Genomic DNA, 21,021 nt, shown 5'->3' with positions numbered 1-21,021 from the left:
ATAACAGTTGGAATTTGGAGGATTTAGTGCTAAAATGTGTATAAAATATCTAGCACAGGACACAGTATAGTGTTGCCATATTTAATTAAATCTACTTTCAAACATATTAAAAAGCTTGTTTTAAAGTCAAGAAACAGGTATTGAGTCACTCAGATCTACCCAAGCACTCTATTTGGTAGTAACTAGTGATAAACTAGCTGTCAGCCGAATAAGGTTTAAACAAACGGGATTTAAACGGGGACTTTGTCACCAGAAATATTTCCATTGCACTCGTGGAGCTTTTGCCTAAATTAAGTCCAGCACAGCTGTTGAAGAAAGAGGTCCATCCAGGCTATCATTGGGGTTTGGTAAGTGGAGAGAACCCGGCTTCTGACAAGTCTAGCTAACACTTACTGAACGTGTGCCTTTCTAAGCACTTTACAGTATTGGCGTGTGTGATCCTGGGTACCAACACTAAGGAGCTTCTGGGTCTCGGGCTATAAAAGTGAGGACAACCACACCCTACAGTTTTGTGATAAGTAATTGATGTCTGTAAATATATGAAGGTACAGACATTAAGGCATTGTCAATAGTATACGTGGCTGGAGCAGGTAAGAGAAGCAACAAAAATAACTGGACTCCAGGAAGGAATAAGAGTAAGTATAGAGGTTTAGTTTGTTTCAGTTTGGGGAGTTGTTAGCTTATTCTGTTAAGGAGAGCAAACAGAAAAAGTGTCTAAACCTCAAGAGAATCTCAGACCTTTGACAGTTATTTCACTGTTTGCAATCAGTCAAAAGTAAGAAAATGAAAATGACTAAACATTTTTCTTCTTTGTATAAGCGTGAGAAGGAATATTATAGTTTTCTGGTGTTTTCATGGCTGAAGGAAACATTTCCTCAATTCGGTTAGAGGTCAGGCCCTTCGCTTTTTTTTTTTTTTTTTTTTAATTTTTTTTTTTTTTTTAACGTTTATTTATTTTTGAGACAGAGAGAGACAGAGCATGAACGGGGGAGGGTCAGAGAGAGGGAGACACAGAATCTGAAACAGGCTCCAGGTTCTGAGCTGTCAGCAGAGAGCCCGACGCGGGGCTTGAACTCACGGACCGCAAGATCATGACCTGAGCCGAAGTCGGCTGCTTAACCGACTGAGCCACCCAAGCGCCCCAGGCCCTTCGCTTTAAAACAACCTTCTGTTTGCTGTTCTGTGGTATGGGAGATGTCATTTCCAGAAAGATTAAGTGCTTGTACCAAATTGTCCCATCAGATGATTTCTGGTCTTCAGAAATGGTTCCTCTGGTCCTTTCCTTTCCCTGTACCTCTGAGTTCTTCCATTGTCCTTACCTTGCTAACCCATCTTTCATATTGTGGCCCAACTATGTTCTGTAAAACAAGCTAATGAGTGTAAACACTGGCGAAATCTGAATAAGGTCTGTAGCCTAGTTAATTGCATTGTGCTAACGTCAGCTTCCTGGCTTTGATAGTTTTCTATAGTTTTGTAAAATGCTACTACCATCGGAGGGAGCTGGGTGAGTGTACATGGGCCCTCTCTGCAACTTCCTGTGAGTGCATTATTATTTCAGAGTAAAAAATTATGGAGACAGAAATCATCAATAATTGCGGGCCTCAGAGGGAGGGTGGGACAGTGGGCGTTGACTACAGAGAGAACTTTTTAAGATAATGAAGATATTCTAAGTTTTGATTGTCTTAGTGTTTACTGTACACCCAAAAAGGGCAAAGTTTATTTATATAAATGATACCTGAAAACTGACTTGAAAAAAAGAAAAGCAAGCTCTTGTCACCCCAGCCTCCTATGGTCCAAAGGGTGAAACCTAACTTCTCATATAAGGTCCAACAAATTTTTCCTTTGTCTACCAGTGTACCCTGTGCTGTCTTGTACTATATTGATTCCTGCTGCTGGGCCTTTGCACATGTTCTTCCCTTTGCTTAAAGAGAACACAGGAAATTCAGGCCCAAATTTAAATTCCCTGTACTCTGTTAAGCCTTCCTTGCCTCTATTAGGCATACTAGCGCCTTCTTCTGTTCTCATTAATGCTGTGCTGTAATTTTTATTTTATTTTACTTTTTTTTTATTTTAGAGAGAGAATCTTCAGTGGGTTCCATGTGGAGCCTGATGTAGGGCTCAATCCCATGACCCTGGGATCATGACCTGAGATGAAATCAAGAGTCGGATGCTCAACTGACTGAGCCACCCAGGCGCCCCTGTGCTGTAATTTTTAATTAGTTTTCATCTCAGCTAAACTCCAGGGTAGGCAATCACATGATTCATTTCTATCTCCGGGATCCAGTAGTGTTGAATGAGTGAGTGAATGAATGAATGAGTGAATGATTTAAAACGGGAAGAATGCTTATTAAAGTAACTTCTGAAGGTGTAGTCCAGTGTCCTCAAGATCTTTCTCAGGGGGCAGTGACACTACTTGGATTTTCTTGTATACTTCGAACAGCACATCCCAATAGTTTGAATGTAGAGGCAGATGAGGGAATCCATCTGTCTTCAATTAAGCCAAATGTTAAAGGTATTTGCAAAGCTGTAAAACATTGTCACACCTCCAAATGTTTTTCTTTTGGAAAATTGTTATTTTTCTTAAAAATATTTGTTGCTGGGGTGCCTGGGTGGCTTAGTCGGTTAAACCTCTGACTTCAGCTCAGGTTATGATCTTACGGTTGATGAGTTTGAGCCCCAAGTGGGGCACTGCACTGACATTGCGGAGCCAGCTTGGGATTCTCTGACCCTCCCCCGCTCACACTCAAAAATAAACAAACATTAAAAAAAAGCTTACAAAAAATTTGTTAAAATTTGGGTTTAAGTGTGTAAAGGGGTTGTTAGACCAAAACGTTTAAGAATCCCTGCTTTTAGAGGCACCTAGGTGACTCAGTGGGTTGAGCATCCAGCTTCGGCTCAGATCATGATCTCACTGCTGGTGAGTTCAGGCCCCACATCCAGGTCACTGTCAGTGTGGAGCCTGCTTAGGATCCTTTGTCCCCCCTCTCTCTGCCCCTTACCTACTTGTGTGTGATCTCTCAAAAATAAACATTAAAAAAAAAAAAAGAATCTCTGCCTTTAGAGACTCTTACAACCCCTCATTGTTCAAATGAGAAATGATAATGATGCCAACATTTAAGTAGTGCTCTGGCCTTGTGATGCCTTGGTTTTTTTCCAATCTAACCATGTGCACCTATACTTCAGCCACCCACCCCCCTCATGACCATACCTGGAACTTGGTTATACAACTTCCTGTTACGACTTCCTATTTGTCCAGTTTTCTTAATCTAGCACTAAATGTATTCTTTGACTTAGGACCCCACTACCTTGAACCTTCCACTTGGCCTTTTGTTTTCCTTTTAACCCCATTCTCTTCCTGACCCAGTGGGTGCCACCATGGTCCACTCACTATTCTCCCTCATAACCTTTGACTCTTTAGACCCCCTCATTTTCAAGCTGCACCAGCTCTGCAAACTCCCAGCCCTGAATCCGTTGCGTGATTCTATTTCTGCTTGAAGTGCAGATCACAGCAGATCACAAAATGATGGAAATGTACAGATTGGGTGGAGGGGAGATGTCCCTCTTTTGGTTCATCCCCACCTCTGCTTAGGATCCCACTTCATCTCATCTTGGATCATGCTCCCTTAGCCTCCCCCTCAACATCTGTATTTCCAACTGCTCAGCCTCACTGGTTCATTTCTCTTGTCCAAGAACACTCCAACCCTAGGGGTGCCTGGGTGGCTCAGTTGGATAAGCGTCCAACTTTGGCTCAGGTCATGATCTCACACTTCGTGAGTTTGAGCCCCACATCGGGCTCTGTGTTGACAGTTCAGAGCCTGGAGCCTGCTGAGGATTCTCTCTCTCTCTCTCTCTCTCTCTCTTTCTCTCTCTCTCTCTCTCTCTCTGCCCCTTTCCCCACTCATACTTTGTCTCTTTCTCTCTCAAATATTAAAAAATAAAAATAAAAAAAAAACCACTCCAACACTATACTCTCTCCAGTACTGCCCTGTTTCTTTCTCTTCAGAGTCAAGCTTCTTGGAAGAATTCTCACTTCTCTTCCTCAGCTTTATAACCTGATTAATCTTATTGTTTGGTTTTTAATGCTGTGAGCCACTCCTATTCCCTACCATGTCTGTGCTCTTCCTATATCCCCTAGAGTTGAGCAGAGTCGCAACCTACTCAGACACCTAAGATGAAGTCAACAGTCATCCTAGACTTCCCTCCCATTTACCTCTCATGGCCTGTTGGTCACCAGAAAATTTTATCCATGAAACATTGGTCAAGTTCACCCCTTTCTCCATTCCCGAGGCAGCCAAACCATTTCAGGCCACTATCATCCATCCTTGAGACTCAGAGTGATCTTGACTCCTTACTACCAATCATGCTGTCTTCATTGTACCATTTCCAGTTAGCTATTTTTTTTTTTTCCTTTTTGACTCTCAGTACAGAGCCTGATGGGGGGCTTGAGCCCACGAACTGTGACCTGGGCCAAAATCAAGAGTCAGTTGCTTCACCAACTGAGCCACCCAGGCATGCCTCTTTTTTGACTAAATTTTTTAAACTGGCATTCTGGCTGGCTTTGTTGGTACAGCATGTGACTCCTGATCTCAGAGTTGTGAGTTCAAGCCCCACGTTGGGAGTGGAACCTACTCAAAAACAAACTGTAAAAGTAATACATGTTCATCAGAAAAATTTTGGAAAATACAGAAAAGCATAAAAAAGTTGCTTATAATCTTCACACCCAGAGACAAACATTGTTATATCTTGATCTGTTTCCTTCCTGGAGCTGTTATTTAAAATCACAGACTGGATCCTATTCCACTGCTTAAAGCCCTTCAATGTCTTACTTTTTTTTTTTTTTTTAATGTTTATTTATGTATTTTGAGAGAAAGAGAGAATCCCAAGCAGGCTCCATGCTCAGTGCAGAGCCCAATGTGGGGCTTGATCCCATGACTCTGGGTTCATGACCTGAGCCAAAATCAAGAGGCAGACACCCAGCCAACTGAGCCACCTAGGCATCCCAATGGCTCACTTTCAATGTTTCAGATCTCTTACAGATGATAACTGAAATGCCTACCAAGGTCCAAAGTCTATATAGGACTTGTCTATATAGACTTGTCTACTTGTCTACTACTCTCTGCCCTGTGGTCAGTGTTACGCACCATGTGGTCGGTGTTAAGTGGGTTGCCCTGGCTTTAGTCTGGTCTCTCTTTCTGCTTTCAGGGCCTTTGCATTTGCTTCTCTGGCATGTCTGTACCGGAGTCTTCATATGACAGGCTTAACTTAAGATCATTTTGGAAAAGCCTTTCCTGAGCATTCTAAGACCCTCCCACACACACTGATTGTTTTTTAATGTTTATTTATTATTGAGAAACAGGCAGAGCATGAGCGTGGGAGGGGCAGAGAGAAGGGGAGACACAGAATCCAAAGCAGGCTCCAGGCTCTGAGCTGTCAGCACAGAGCCTGACGCGGGGCTCGAACTCACAAACCGCGAGATCATGACCTGAGCCAAAGTCAAGACGCTAACCAACTGAGCCACCCAGGTGCCCCCTGATATTTTTTTAAGTCCTGTTTCTTACTATTTACCCATATGAATTGTTAAGCCATTGCAAAACAGGATTTCAAGAGGTATGCGTAGGCTTTGCCCATTCTTTGACACTGCAATCCCACTTCAAGACATTTAGCCTATCTGAATCATGATACATGTAAAGATTTTAGATACAAGGATGTTTATCATAATGTTCTTTTTTTAGAAAAAAGTTTTTGTGTGTTTTAATGTTTATTTATTTTTGAGAGAGAGAGAGTCAAGCAGGGGAGGGGCAGAGAGAGGGAGACACAGAATCCTAAGCAGGTTTCAGGCTCTAGGCTCCGAGCTGTCAGCAGAGAGCCTGACGTGGGTCTGGAACTCCCGAACCTTGAGATCATGACCCGAGCTGAAGTCGGAGGCTTAAGCGACTGAGTCACCCAGGTGCCCCGTTACGTTGTTTTTTAATATTTAAAACTGAAGACAAAGTTATTATGCTTTATATAAAACCAAAGCAGCTAGAAATATATCTGTGGTACATTTTCAGTGAAAAAAGCAGGTTTCAAAATATATTCTGGTCATTTTCTAAATGATGCCTTTTCTAAACGGCATGATGCCATTCTTTTTTTCTTTCTTTTTCTTTCTTTCTTTCTTTTCTTTCTTTTCTTTCTTTCTTTCTTTCTTTCTTTCTTTCTTTCTTTCTTTCTTTCTTTCTTTCTTTCTTTCTTTCTTTCTTTCTTTCTTTCTTTCTTTAATAAAGACTGGATAGATCCCAGATTCTTAATATGGTTATGAGAGGGGGCAATATAAATGATGTACATTTTTGTTCAATACATATTTTTTAATGTTTATTTTTGAGAGAGAGAGTGTGTGTGCAAGGGAGAAAGAGGGGCAAAGAGAGATGGAGAGAGAACCCCAAGTGGGGGCTTGATCCCATAACTCTGGGATCATGACCTGAGATGAAATGAAGAGTCGAATGCTTAACTAAGCTACCCAGGTTCTCCTGTTCAACATATACGTATTTATTGAGAGTCTTCTGTGTCCACCAAAGACACAAGGATGAGAAAGAAAACCATGTTCCCATTCTCAAGTTGTTCACATTCTGGTGACAAAATGAATTGAATTGAACTGGTGTTCTGATAAGTGTCAAGAGTATTTTGAGAGCATATGATACAAATGTGAAGGGACTTTTCCCCCTTAGTTTTGAAATTTTCTATAACGAACATAGACTAGCTTTGTAAACTTTTTTTTTTTTAAATTTTTTTAGAGAGAGAGAGAGAGAGAGAGAGAGAGAGAGAATGAATCTCAAGCAGGCTCCACGCTCAACGCCGAGCCCAACACAGAGCCCCATCCCATGACCCTGGGATCATGACCTGAGCCGAAATCAAGAGTAGGATGCTCACATGAACTGAGCCACCCGGGGAACTCCCCTTTTTCCTTTTTTTTTTTTTTTTATGTTTAAAAAAGATTGGCATTGAAATAATTGGGAGATAGAAGGTGGTAAGTGGAGTAGGTCCTCGAGTGAAGGGAACCGTTCTGATGCCAATTGTTTTTGAAATCAGGAGACTCCGGCACGTTTAGAGGCCGAGGGGAAGAGCTGCGTTCCTGTGTGTGTGTGTGTCAGTGTTCAGTGGGGCACGTGGAGGAGGGAGTGAGGAGGAGCCCAGATAAGATTTGCTTTCACCAGGAGGCAGGACACTTCAGTCTCTGCTGACAGTTGTCAATGGAGATAAAGCTGTCAGTTTGGGTAGGGCAGGAAGTTGTGGCAGTCCTACCCCTTGGCCTTCCTTTTCCCAAAGTGGAAGGTAAGGTCATACCACTTTGTGCCTCTGTGCCTAGTAAGTTTCTACTCCTTCCTTTAAAAATCAGCTGTAGGGGCACCTGAGTGGCTCAGTTGTTTAAGCCTCGGACTCTTCATTTGGGCTCAGGTCGTGATCTCACGGTTGGTGGGTTCCAGCTTTGCTTTGAGCTTTGCCCTAACAGCACAGAGCCAGCTTGGGGATTCTCTGTCTCCCTTTCTCTCTGCCCTCCCCTACTCAAGCATGTGCCCGTGTGCTCTTTCTCTCAAAATAAATCAATAAAAACTTAGGAAAAAAAGCAAAAATAAAAACAAGGTGTAGATCTCTGCCTTTGCAACCCCTTTCCTGACCCCTTCCTTCTAGAATCACCTTGGTGGGGTGGGGGGATGGGGGAAGGAAGGGGGCTAGTTAAGCTTTCAGAGTCCCTGAGCACTCTAAGACTTAAAGTTAGAATTTCTGAGCGGTGGCACGCAGGATCTACATTTGAAAGAACAGCCATGGGGAATTCAGGTGGCGCAATAAAGTTGGAGAACCACCCCACTAAGTGTTCCCAATTCATTTTACAACCCTCCATTATTGAAATTAAACTATTCCCTCCCCCACCGTGTTCCTCTTGGGAGGGAGTGTCTCTTCATTTCTGGGCTTTCAAGTACAGCCCTGCACTATGTAGGCTGGGAGAGTGGCCTTGGGTTCTTATTTGTGAAATGAATGAAATGTCCAGAGCTGGAGCCCTGGTGTCTTGACCCTCGTGACCCACAACTTCCCTACCCCATCATGGGTTATCTCCATAGGTCTCTGAATTCTTAATGAAAGCATTTCCTGCTTGGCTATGCCTGAACATCATATGCAAACTTAACCTCACACACCCACATGGAGAGATCCTGGGAAGAATGGGGCTTATGGAGGATTGATTGCTCTAAGGAAAGTCAAAGTGTAGGCCGCAGCAGGGGTGCCAGAGCACCTGGCTCCAGGGGTCCCAAGCTGGGTTTGGCCACTCCCCGCTGATAAAATCCAAAGGCAGAGAGATGAGTGGTGGAGAAACAAGAAAGGGATTTTATTTCAGTGAGGCAACACCAGGAAGACGGTGGACTAGCTTCTCAAAGACTGTTTCCAAAGTGCTGAAAATACTTCCAGGTTATGTAAGGAGAATGTGGGACAAAGGTTGGTCAATACAGGCAGGTGGGCAGTGAAGGTCAAGTCGTCATTGTCTTGGGGTCAATCCCAGGCGGGTGTTGCTGGCTCAGGGCTGTCTTGATTGCTTGAGGGGGTCCTTTTGTTCCCATCAGGGGATGCTTTGCCCTCAGGGTCTTTTTGCCTAAGTTAAGAGATAAGCTGGAAAGAACAACTTAATCAATTAGAAAGTGTGAGGTCAAAATGAGGTTAAGTCCCCCTTCAAACTTGAGGTGCTCTGAAGTCAAGGGAGTAGAAGGGCACCTGGCTGGCTCAGTTGATAGATTGTGCAACTCTTGATCTCAGGGTTGTGAGTTCAAGCCCCACATTGGGTGTAGAGATTACTCAAAAATAAAATCTTAACAACAACAACAACATGAAGTTAAGTGAGTGGAATCAACACGAATTCAGATGCACAAGACCTCTACAGCTGGTATCTGTTCTGAGTGTCACCAAGTCTCCCCCCAAACCTATCAAGGAGTTAAAACATACTCTGGAAAAGAACCCTGGAATGTAACAGTTAAGGTGGATGCTCGGGAGATAATGAGTCCTAACAGAAGGCTTGTGTGTGGCTTGTCTGGAGAAATTATAGGGTATCTCCCACACTACCCAAGGATAAAGATGCTCTGATACTATTGGCTAGTGCTGTTCGTTTAGAGAGAACTAGTCCAAAAGAATGGCAGTCATCTTAGAAGAAATCATTATATCTCCTAAGAACAGCAAATCCCCTTTCTTTAATCAGAGACTTTACTGACCACCTCCCGTGGGTCAGGGGCCTTTACTAGCTGCTGGAGATGTGACCGTAGGCTAACAGGCACAGTACTTGCTCTTAAGGAGTCAGTATTGTTGCCACCCAGTCACTCAAATCCCAGTCTGTCATTTGGTATGCTTTGTGGACTTGCCTGGCAAGGCATAGGACTCTGAGCAAGTGACCAGAGCCAATTATTTGGCCAGCGAGCCCTCCTGTTCGCACACTGATAACATTCCAGTTTTGAATCACCTGTGACTTGGGTGAAGTGAAACATTTCCCAGAGTGCGGTCTCCTCTGGATAAATGCCTATAAACCTGAGTCCGCTGGTGAGCTTGATATAACAGCCCTGCCCTGGGAAGGCCAGCAGCGGGCAGTGGCCAGCCTCCAGCGGCTCTCCATTGCTGCACTGCCTTGGCTCCTCCCACCAGCCCCACGTCTGGATCCCTTGCTTCCTGAAACAGGGCCTTCTATTACTCTAATTTTGCATTTCTTGCAGGTGTCCTTGCCTGCCCTGATGGCCCACTGAGAGGTTGCTGAGGGGATTCTTGGAGCATCGAATTCCAAAGAGCTTGGGTCAGAAGAAGCTTTGCAGCCCAGGGCTGACTTTGAAGGAAGAGGGAGCAGGGGTGGCTGATGGTAAGTGGAGGAGAGTGGACATAATGGGAACAGACATGGGATCGGCTACACTTGTGACTTTGAGGATGGTCCCCAGCTTCTTAGCTCCCCTGAGAGAAACCATGAAAGCTGAAACCAGGATCCTTAGCTAGTAATTCCTAAAAGCAGCATTTAAGAGACCTGGCTCTGGAAAACATTCACTCAAGGGTAGGACCACATTTGGGTGAATGAGACCTACATATTTCTGAGGGGCAACACTTAAGCAAGAAATATAAAATTAGACAGGGTAGGAGAAGACCCTGTTTCAGGAAGCAAGGGATCCAGAAGCTTTAGCCTCAGTAATTTCACAGTAACCCATCTTTGCATTCATGCTAGAGGGTAAAAGTATTGGGTGTCTCTGATCCCAGAGGATGCTTAAAGGAAAGAAGGAGGCAGGGATGAGAGCAACTTTAAAGTTTTACCTCCTTGTTACTACATTTTCTCTTCATCCCCCACACCCAGTTACAGGTCTAAATGTTGGACGAAGCTATTCATGGACAGGTATCATTTATTTAAAAAAAATTTTTAATTTGTTTTTAATGTTTACTTTTGAGAGAGAGAGAGCATGCACAATCAGGGGAGGGGCAGTGAGAGAGGGAAATAGGATATGAAGCAGGCCCTGCGCTGACAGCAGAGAGTCTGATGTGGGGCTTGAACCCATGAACTGTGAGATCATGACATGAGCCGAAGTCGCATGCTTAACCGACTGAGCCACTCAGGTTCCCCTGTCATTCATCTTGAATCCCCAGTACTTCACACACAGCACAAGCAAAGTATTTGTTGAAGGAATGAGTGGATGAATGAATGAAAGAATGAGTGAATGAATGAGTGAATTCTCCCAGGTCCTAAGAATTGAGAGTCCTGTATATCTTTCTTTCTTCCTTCTTTCTTTCTTTCTTTCTTTCTTTCTTTCTTTCTTTCTTTCTTTCTTTCTTTCTTTCTTTCTTTGTTTATTTTCAGAGAGAGAGAGAGCGAGCATGTGCACACCTGAGCCGGGGGGAAAGGCAGAGAGAGAGAGGGAGAGAAGGAGAATCCCAAGCAGGCTCTGCACTGCCAGCATGGACCCGGATGCAGGGCTCAAACCCATGAACTGTGTGAGTTCATGACCTGATCTGAAATCAAAGACTTGGACACTCAACCGACTGAGCCATCCAGGTGCCCTTGTCCAATTATTACTTTAGGTCAAAGGTGGGCAAACTGCAACCCATGGGCCAAATTGGCCCCACCACCTGTTTTGAAATTAAAGTTTAATGGGACACACTTTTTATTTTTATTTTTTTTTAATGTTTATTTTTTTTGAGAGAGAGACAGTGTGATCAGGGAGGGGCAGAGAGAGAGGGGGACACAGAATCTGAAGCAGGCTCCAGGCTCTGAGCTGTCAGCACAGAACCAACACGGGACTTGAACTCCCAAACCATGAGATCATGACCTGAGCCGAAGTTGGGTGCTTAACAGACTGAGCCACCCAGGTGCCCCGGGACACATGCTTTTATTATATGTTGTCTATAACTGCTTTTGTGCTACAAGGGCAGAATTGAGTAGCTGTGACAGAGACCATATGGCAAACAAAGGCTAAAATATTTACCATCAGACCTTTTACTGAAAAAGTTTGTCTCTGATTTAGGTCTTCATTACACCCAACGTGTAATAATCACCTCCTAACTGATCTCTTAGCCTCTGCTCTCTCTAGAGGTTTTTCTAAAATATAAATCCAGTAAGGTTGTACTCCCCCAAAACCCTTTGTTGGCTCCTCATTTTCTACAACTCCGTAATGAAGTTTTTAGGATTTGTCATGATCTAGCCCCAATCTTCTGCAGCCTCTTCTCTTCCTTCTTCCTCTCGTCTCTGTCTTGCACACCAGCCACAGCAGACCATGGAACAGGTCAGTGGCTCCCATCCCTTCTCTGGAATGTCCTCTTGTCTGTTCTCTACTGGCTTCTCTGTGAAGTCTGTCCTGATCTCCTTCCCCTATACTCCTATAAATCACAATAAGGTAAATTGTACTGCAATATCAAGCAACCCCAAATTTCAGTGACTTAAAACTACAAATCAGTTGAACAAGAATAAGGTATACACAGGTGCCCCACTTCCAGAGAGCTCGACAAGCACGTATGATGTTTTTGTTCCTCCCAACAATGGGAAAAAAAAGCCTAGTCAGCCCCCCCCCTTTTTTTGTAATATGCATGCAATGACTACCTTATTAACAGATATTTGTCATTTTGTCTGAAACTTGTCATTTTGGTGCTTGTAGAGGTTGTGGTTGATAAACAATTACAAAAAGAGAACTTCATTTAAGGAAGAAAGAATGGAAAGTCTGAGAAGATGAACCATAACTAAAGGGCCATGCTTAGAACTGCTTTTGGCCACAGTAAGAGCTCAGTAAATGCTGGCTCACAGCTTGCCCACTGCTACTTTCCATAAGTCCACTTATTGAGCCAGTCCCCCAGGCGGGGAGTGTGGAAGCAGTGAGGAGGGAAGGAGGACTCAGCCTCTGAACTGGAGTGATGCCTTCATTGGTGCCTTCTTCCCCGCGGGGTGTAAAACCATGTTTGATTTGCTCCAAGTGTCACAGGAAGTTTCTCCAGGACTGCCTCCTCTCTCTATTCTGAATGTACTTCCTCTATCCTTGTCCCACCTCCTGATATTTGGGTTTTGCCCAGCCCCTTCAGACTGGCTCTCGGGAGAGTATCAGCACCTGTTATGTAGCCCATCTACCCACCTTCATTCCGGGGAGCACGTTGGGAGCAGACTCCGCTCTGCTAGCCCTGGGCTGATCCCTGACCTCCTGTGTTGCCATTTCCACGTCTTTGCTTTATACTCTGGCCCTGGGACACCCACTAATCCTACGTGTTTCTGAAATCATTGTTTGCCCTACCTTGGCAAGCGAGGATTGCTTGTCAAGCCATCCTTGGCTTGGCCATTTGTTTGGGGTCCTACTGTTGTGTCTTGCTCTCTTCCTTGCCCTCCCTGTTGACTGATCGACTCTGAGCACCACCTGGAGCACTGGATCCTGCCCTCGTTCTTCCACGTATTGCCCTCTCTGAACCCACTGGAAAACCAGGCTTGGAAATCCATACCAGCATCATCCCTGAACTCCACAGCCATCCTGTGCCTTACCCCACACACACCTCTGGCCCTAAGAACTCTTTTTTTTTTTTCTTTTAAGTTTATTTGTTTTTGAGAGAAAGAGAACATGAGCAGGGGAGGGGCAGAGAGAGACGGAGAGAGGGAATCCCAAGCAGACTCCACACTATCGTTGTGGGGCCCAATGCAGGGCTTGAACCCATGAACCTTGAGATCATGACCTGAGTCGAAATCAAGAGTTTGATGCTTAACCAACTGAACCACCCAGGTACCCCCCAAGAACTCTCGATGTAGACCTGATTAGATTTATCATACCATACTGGGATTAGGTGTTGTAGCACCAGCCTCTCAGTGGGGTGCTGAACACTGTCCCCTTTTGGGAACCTACCTCCCACTTTGACTTCTTTTCCAATTCCAGTCTACAGCCTGGGTCCTGATTTTGAGATTGAGCTTGCTCCTCCATTGCTGGACACAGTCCCAGGCTATCCTCTACCAGGCTTCTGAGTCTTCTTTTGCTTCTTTTGAACCTGGAGCCCTGTGCTCTCTCACACCACTGCTGCCCACCATCCCCATGTTGGGGTCAGCTCTTCAGAACTCTTATGGGGAAACCTCAAGGATCACTGGTCTACAAGTATTAAGAGTGGCTTCTCCCCACCCATAGAATTTATTTACTTATATAAAGCACTCAGTTTAGTGTCTGGCCTAGAATAAGCCTTTCTAAGTGTTATTTGTTGTTGTTATCACTCTCTAATTAAAGCAGGCAAGGTTTGTTCCTCAAAGAGGAAGGTATACGTAACAGGTAAAAATAATAAGGCATACTTTAGTTTTAAAGTTTTTTTTTAATGTTTATTTTTAAGAGAGAGAGAGTGCACATGAGTGGGGGAGGAGGCAGAGAGAGAGGGTACAGAGGATCCAAAGCGGGCTCTGTGCTGACAGCAGAGAGCCGGACTTGGGCTCAAACTCACGAACCACGAGATCATGCCCTTAATCGAAGTCAGACTCTCAACCAACTGAGCCACCCAGGTGCCCCAGTAAGCCATACTTTAAAGGTTAATGGACACCCCGGCCCCTGCCATGTTGCCTCAAACCAGGCGCCCTGTAACCAGCACGTAGGACTTACCTTGACCTTTTGTGAGCTAGGACTCCCTCTTGATCTATTCCTGTGGCTGTACTCTCAGTTTGTGACCCAATTATCCCTTTCATCCAATCTCAAGCCCCTATGAAGTCACTTTTCCTACTCTTCACTACAAGTGACCCTTCACCTGAACGAAGGCTGAGGGTTGCTAATTGTCCTTTCCCTAATAACTTAGCGAAGTGTGAAGAGCTGGTAACTTAGACAATGTCCAGAACCTACTGGCTTCTTTCACTCTGAGTGAACTGTGGGCACTGGGCATCTCTTAGGTCAGGAATTAGATTCCAGTGTACATGGGCTTTGAAACAGGAAAATATAGGAGTGGGTTTCGGGTTGTCAGGAGCTGTACAGGTGTTGATCACAAATTCCAGGAACGGGGCTTCTGCCATCAAGGCTATGTGGTCACTGGGGAAAGTCAGGTGGGATGTCAATTGTGAATAGTGAAAAAGGAAGAGGAGCTTCACCAAAAGCAAGAAGGAATCTGAAAGAAAAAATATGTGGCTTCCTCAGGTCCTGGTCCTGTACCTGGTCCACTAAGAATAATGTATGAAAAACAGTGGGTGCCTGGGTGGCTCAGTTGGTTGAACACCCAACTCTGTATTTCAGCTCATGTCCTGATCTCATGGTTCCTGGGATCAAGTCCTGTTGGGCTCGCACTGACAGCACAGAGCCTGCTTGGATTCTCTCTCTCTCTCTCTCTCTCTCTCTCTCTCTCTCTCTCTCTGCCCCTTCCCTGTTCACACTCCCTCTCTCTCTCAAAATAAATCCATAAATGTAAAAAAAAAAAAAAAAAAGAAAGAAAGAAAAGAAAAAAAAGAATGAATGAATGGATTCAAGGAGGGAAGGAAAAAGAAGAAAAATTAAAAGACACTATCAAGCCAGGGGCGCCTGGGTGGCTCAGTCAGTTAAGCCTCTGACTTCTGTTCAGGTCATGATCTCATGGTTCGTGGGTTCGAGCCCCACATCGGGCTCTGCTGACAGCTTGGAGCCTGGAGCTTGCTTCAGATTCTGTGTCTCCCTGTCTCTCTGCCCCTCCCCTGCTTGCTCTCTCTCTCTCTCTCTCTCTCAAAAATAAATAAGCATTAAAACATTCTTTTAATAAATAAATAAATAAATAAATAAATAAATAAATAAATAAATAAAAACACTATCAAACCAATAAAATAAATAAGTCAAGAGTAAGATTTGGCTTTCAGTGACCTGGGACCTTCCTTCCCCACCTCCTACCTTCCCTCCCTCTCTTCTCTTTCTTCCCATCCAGTGGTGCTGACTCTTGTCCCCATAAGGGTGGCAGAAGACACTAAGTGCAGAAAGAAAATTGGCTAGGGTTACCTGGGCGGCTGACTCGGTTAAGTGTCTGATTCTTGGTTTTGGCTCAGGTCATGATCTCATGGTTCGGTGAGTTCGAGCCCCACACTGGGTTCTCTGCTCTCAGCGAGAAGCTTGCTTTGGATCTTGTGTCTCTCTCTCTCTGCCCCTCCCCCTCTCACACTCCGTCTCTGTCTCTCTCTCTCAGAAATAAATAACATTAAAAAAGAAAGAAAACCAGCGAGCTTGGTCTGAAGGGGGGTGCGGGGCCTGCAAGACCTATGGGAGAACACAGTCTGAAGCTGTCCCCTTAGCAACAGGGCCGAGCAGAATGCTTGGTTTCAGAAAGGAACTAGCAAGATTAGCTGGAATGAGGGCTTAGGTGAGGTGCACCAAAATGAAGCAAATGTTCTCTCTTGTACAGAGACAGCTTTGGGATGAAATGTTAAGGCAAAGCACTGATCAATATGGTTCACTGGTATAACAGTGTGTAACTGTTAAGAGAATTTTATTCTACAGGGTGAATCCAGCAGTTTTCAGTATATTCACAGAGTTGTGTAACCATCCCCATTATCTGATCCTAGAACATTTCATCACCCTGTATCTATTAGCAGTAACTTCTCATTTTTCCCTCCCCTAGCCCCTGGCCACCAATTTACTTTCAGCCTCTACATTTGCCTATTCTGGACATTTTTTAAAAACACAATCCTACAGGGGCATCTAGCTGGTTCAGTCGGAAGAGCATGCAAATCCTGATCTTGGGGTTGTGAGTTCAAGCTCCATGTTGGGTGTAGAGATTACTAAAAAAATAAATAAATGAAACTTTGAAAAGTGGAATCACACATTCCGTGTGTGGCCTTTTGTGTCTGTTATTTCACTTAGCATGATGTTTTCAAGGCTTACCCATTTCTTTTCAGGTTTATTTATTCACTTAGAGAGAGAGAGAGAGAGAGTGAGCGAGCGCGAGCAAGTGGGGGAGGGGCAGAGAGAGAGGAAAAGAGAATCCCAAGCAGGCTATGCACCATCAGCACAAACTGCTACATGGGGCTCGAGTCCACGAACTGGGAGATCATGACTTAGGCTGAAGTCAAATGCTGAACTGACTGAGCCACCCAGGCACCCCAAGGCTTACCCACATTATAGCATGTATCAGTGCTTCATTCCTTTTTATGGCTAAATAATATTCCATTTTATGGATATGCCACCTTTTGTTTTTCCCCTTTCATCATTTGAAGGGCATTTGTGTTATTTTCACTTTTTGGCTATTTGAATTAATGCTATTATGAACATTTGTGTCCGGTTTCTGTGTGGACATGTTTTCCTTCCTTTTGAGTACACACGTAGGAGTAGAGCTGCTGGGTCATATGGAGGGTAACTCTATGTTTATCTTTTTAAGGAACTACTCAACTGTTTCCACAGTGGCTGCACTATTTTACCTCCCTGCCATAAATGTCTGAGGGCTCCAGTGTCCACACACACATCCTTGCCAACACTGATTATTGTCCATCCTTTTTTATTTTTTTATTTTTTTATGTTTATTTTTGAGAAAGAGAGAGAACAATCGGGGGGGGGGCGGGTAGAGAGAGAGGGAGACACAGAATCCGAAGCAGGCTCCAGACTCTGAGCTGTCAGCACAGAGCCCAACGTGGGGCTCGAACCCACACACCATGAGCTCATGACCTGAGCTGAAGTCGGACGCTCAACCGACTGAGCCACCCAGGTGCCCCTGTCCATCTTTTTATTGTAGCCATCCTACTGGGTGTAAAGCTATACCTCATTGCAGCTTTGATTTGTACTTTTCTACTAATGATGTTGAGCATCTTTTCATAGGTTTGTTGGCCATTTGTATATCTTCTTTGGAAAATTATCTAAAACAATGTGATTTTAACCGTATACACACATAACCAAATTCCCCGGTACAGTCTGAGACTGTGTACGAGTTCTGATAATTGCTTATTCAAGTTGCCATCAGTGGTTAGAATGAAGAGGAATATTCCTGAGGCTTCCTCAAAGGAAGAGGAATTCTGTGTGGGTTGATGTTTTTCCTCAAAGGGCTTTTCTTGGCTGTCAGGTGGCATATTACTGTGGGGATTAAATTGAGTATTAAATATGGGCAGCAGGATATTCAGTGGCTCAGTTCAGCAGTACTGGTTATTTAAGGTCTGCATCTGTTCCGATTGGCTGATGCCCATGCCTTGATGTTTTTTTAACGTTTGGAATACCATGCCTACATATTGAGTGCCCAGCTCGTGTGTCTGGCAAGCAGTTGGTAATTGTTAATTTCTTTCCTTCCCTTCTTTTGTTGAGCTCCTTTATGTCCTGCCATCATCAAAAGTAGGCCGCTGATTGCTGGTATGTATATTTTATTTTCACCTCACCCTGGACCCAAGAGTGTTTTTTGATGCTCTTTGGTGGCTGTCCTCGTTCTTTATCATGAAGATCATATATCTCTGTGTGGCCGTTTGCTTCCAGGACTTTGGCAACTGCTCCTAATCCTGGAGTCCCCTCTTCAGACACCTGGTCTGTTAACCTGAAGACCCTTTTCATTTTATGTGTGTATGTATGTTTGTATGTCTGTATGTATTAGGCTCCACACCCAACCTGGGGCTTGAACTCATGACTCTGAGATCAATGGTCACATGCTTTACTGACTGGGCCAGGCAGGTACCCCCTGAAGACCCTTTTTAAAGGTCATCTTTCTGTGTGGACATATTGGGTTCACATTTGGTCATGTTCTCACACACTGAGAACCAACGGTGGTAATCAACTGGTGTAATGCTGACCAAAAAAATGTGTCAGTTGTGGAAGTGTTTGTAATACTGAGCAGAGGGAAACAATTTAAATTTTATTAATATGGGATTGCTAAAGAAAGCCTGGTACAGCCATAGATTGCAGGGGTTGGCACACTTTTTCTGTAAAGGACCAGATGGTAACGGTTTAGGCTTTGTGGGCAACAGAATCTCTGATGAAACCATTCAACTCAGCTGTCTTAGTGCAAAAGCAGCCATAGACAATATGTAAATAAATGGGTGTGGCTGCATTCCAGTAAAATTTCATTTAGGTTTTGGGCCATCTTTGATCTGCAGACCATGGTTTGCTGACCTCTGACATAACGAACTCCTTCCATGTGGCTGTTAAAGGATCTAATAGAATTATGTGTATTGACAAAGATGTCCATCAAGTTTAAATATTTATATATATATGTATGTATATTTTTAGGAAGAAGGAGAGCAAAATTACACACACACTTGTACAGGCCCGAAAAAGAGCCTTAAAAGACACACACCCACCTGTTAACAGTAACAGAGTGATTAGGATTGAGGAAGTGGGGAGTTTGGGGCAGACGGGTACTTTTCCTTACCTTACTTGACTGTTGTACACGGAAAGAGCCTTGGTTTTGTAATTTAAAAAAATTTGGGGCGCCTGGGTGGCTCAGTTGATTAAGCATCTGGCTCTCGATTTCAGCACAAGTGATGATCTTGTGGTTCCTGAGATGGAGTTCTGCATCCGATTCTGCACTGACAGTACAGAGCCTGCTTAGGATTGTCTGTCTCCTCTCTCTGCACCTTCCCCTGCTTGTGCTCTCTCTCAAAATAAACAAACAAACAAATAATAAAATTCAATTGAGATTTTTTAGATTCAAATGAGTTTTACTGGTCTTATTCATAAGGTGCATAACATGTATCCTACATAAAATGTAAGAAGTTCACAATCATAATGGCCACACAGTCAGCAATACACTGCGTCTGAGCTGCAGAATCTTACAGTTATAAGTGGGAGTCTAGATGGATCCATGGACAAAGGGGAGGCAGATTTGGTTGAGATGCCAGCTCAGAGCCTTGGTTGGGAAGCATGAGGCTGAATCTGAAGCCGGGTCTGAGGCAGAGTTGGGGACAGATGCATCAGCCTCAACTCAGGCCTTCCCTGGTCAACAGTCCCCTGCCATCGGCTCCTTCTAGATGTGGAGGGTGTCAGGAATGTTACAGGTCCTTAGATGCACTTTTGCGTGAGCCAGGAGCTGAAGGTGGTGGGTGGAGGAGGTCTGTACCCTGGCAGGTGAAACAAGACGCAGACTAGTAAATAGGTGAAGTGTCCGGCTATGGAATGGGTGCGCCACAGGGGGGAGTGCAAGTGGGAGGGGCTCTTTGTGGGATAGGTCACATCTGAGTCACATCTGAGTCACTCTGAAGTATGAATAGGAGTTTGCCACATCAGCCAAGGCAAGACAGGAAATTCCAGGCAGAGTGAAGAGCAGAGATGAAGGTTCAGAGATGGGAAATACTGTCAAAGTCATCCTAAGAAGTTTATGAAGAGAGAGGCTGAGAGACCGCGGGTCAGGAAGGGGAACCAGCAGAGGGTTGTAGGCAAGGGAGACAGGAAGTCACAACTGAGCTTTAGAAGATTTTCTGGTGGCCACAGGGAGTGGGGGAAGAGCCATCAATTATCTCTTGTCCAGGCCAGAAGTGACATGAGCCTGGATTCAGCTCATGAGTGCATTTAAACCATGTTGCCCTCACCTCTGGGCCATTCTCTAAGCTGTCCTTCTGCTTGCCATGTTCCCTCCTCTCCTCTTGGCATGGCCAGTTCTCCTTCAGTCTTTAAATTTTTTAAAACTCAGTCATTACCTCCACCAAGAAAAGTTCACTGACGTTTTAGGTCCTAACACTCCCAGCTGGGTCAAAGACCTCTGCTCAGGGCTCTATGAGGCTCTGTGTATCCCTCTGTCTCCGTGTGAATCCCATTGCTTTATGACTGTATTTTGATTTCTGACTTACCACTAGACTGTGATTTTCTTAGGGTAGAGGCCAGGTTTCATTAATCTTTAGGTCGTGATCTCACGGTTCATGAGTTCAAGTCCTGCATCGGGTGAACTCGAGCCCCACTTCGGGTAAGCCCTCTCTTGGCACAGAGAAAGGGATTAGTAAATACCTGTGACTGAATAGATAAAAGGATGAATGAAAGGTGAAGCGGGGAGATGAGACATGCTGGGGAAGCTGAATTAGGTTAACAGGTTGTTTTATTTGAGGCAGATTTGCCAGCAATTTATTTAACACAGGTTCACTGTGAGAATTTCACAAGCCAGTGGCATAAAAACCAATTATAGATTAATCACACTATTGTTCCAGGCAAGGGAGGATGAAAAGAATAAAGTCCAAATTTAGTTCAGGTATTCCTTTATAGGAGAGATGACTTAGCCAACCAGAGAGCTGACATCCGGGTGCCAGTATGGAAGTCAGAGTCCCCTGTTGCTAGAGCTCGTTTCTAGAGAATGCTGGTGTAGGTGTTGGGCAAGAGGTAAAGGAGTCACCTTTATGCCCCAAGGTCTTTAGAGAGCTACTTAGATCAGCAAAGAGTTGCCTTGGCCAGACCAAACACTGGGATGGTCCTCACAAATGCACAGTATTTATAGTCTAAATGTCCCGTTGACATAGTTGCTTCTTTGTAAGTTTTTACTTGATAAGCCCCCAGGGGTGCCCCACAAGAGCTGACCTACTGAGTGCTTATCAGTGACAACAGATGAGATGGTGACCTCCTGACGCAGCTTACTTTATTCTTCTATCAAAATGGCTTTATTCTTAAAAACAACCTCAGTTTTGTCATAATAAAACCAATACAGGGT

At 44.3% G+C, this 21,021-nt stretch overlaps 1 long non-coding RNA gene across 3 annotated transcripts in view; it reads left to right on the top strand.

Moving 5' to 3' along the window:
* The first annotated feature begins 2,149 nt into the window (after positions 1-2,149).
* LOC102952812 overlaps positions 2,150-21,021 on the top strand; it is a 30,460-nt gene continuing 11,588 nt past the window's right edge. Inside the window, exons 1-3 of one of the 3 annotated variants that reach the window (XR_006215846.1) lie at positions 2,150-2,244; positions 9,720-9,859; positions 17,709-18,848. This is a non-coding gene — a long non-coding RNA (uncharacterized LOC102952812). Of the gene's footprint in view, positions 2,245-9,719; positions 9,860-10,837; positions 10,875-17,708; positions 18,849-21,021 lie in introns of those variants that run through there. The other 2 variants (XR_006215848.1, XR_006215847.1) reach the window with 2 other exon arrangements.

The sequence above is a fragment of the Panthera tigris genome, chromosome A3, assembly GCF_018350195.1.
Source record: "Panthera tigris isolate Pti1 chromosome A3, P.tigris_Pti1_mat1.1, whole genome shotgun sequence".
Classification (NCBI taxonomy): Eukaryota; Metazoa; Chordata; class Mammalia; order Carnivora; family Felidae; genus Panthera; species Panthera tigris.
Note: the sequence above shows the minus strand (reverse complement) of the source record. Positions and strands in the feature narration are given on the sequence as shown.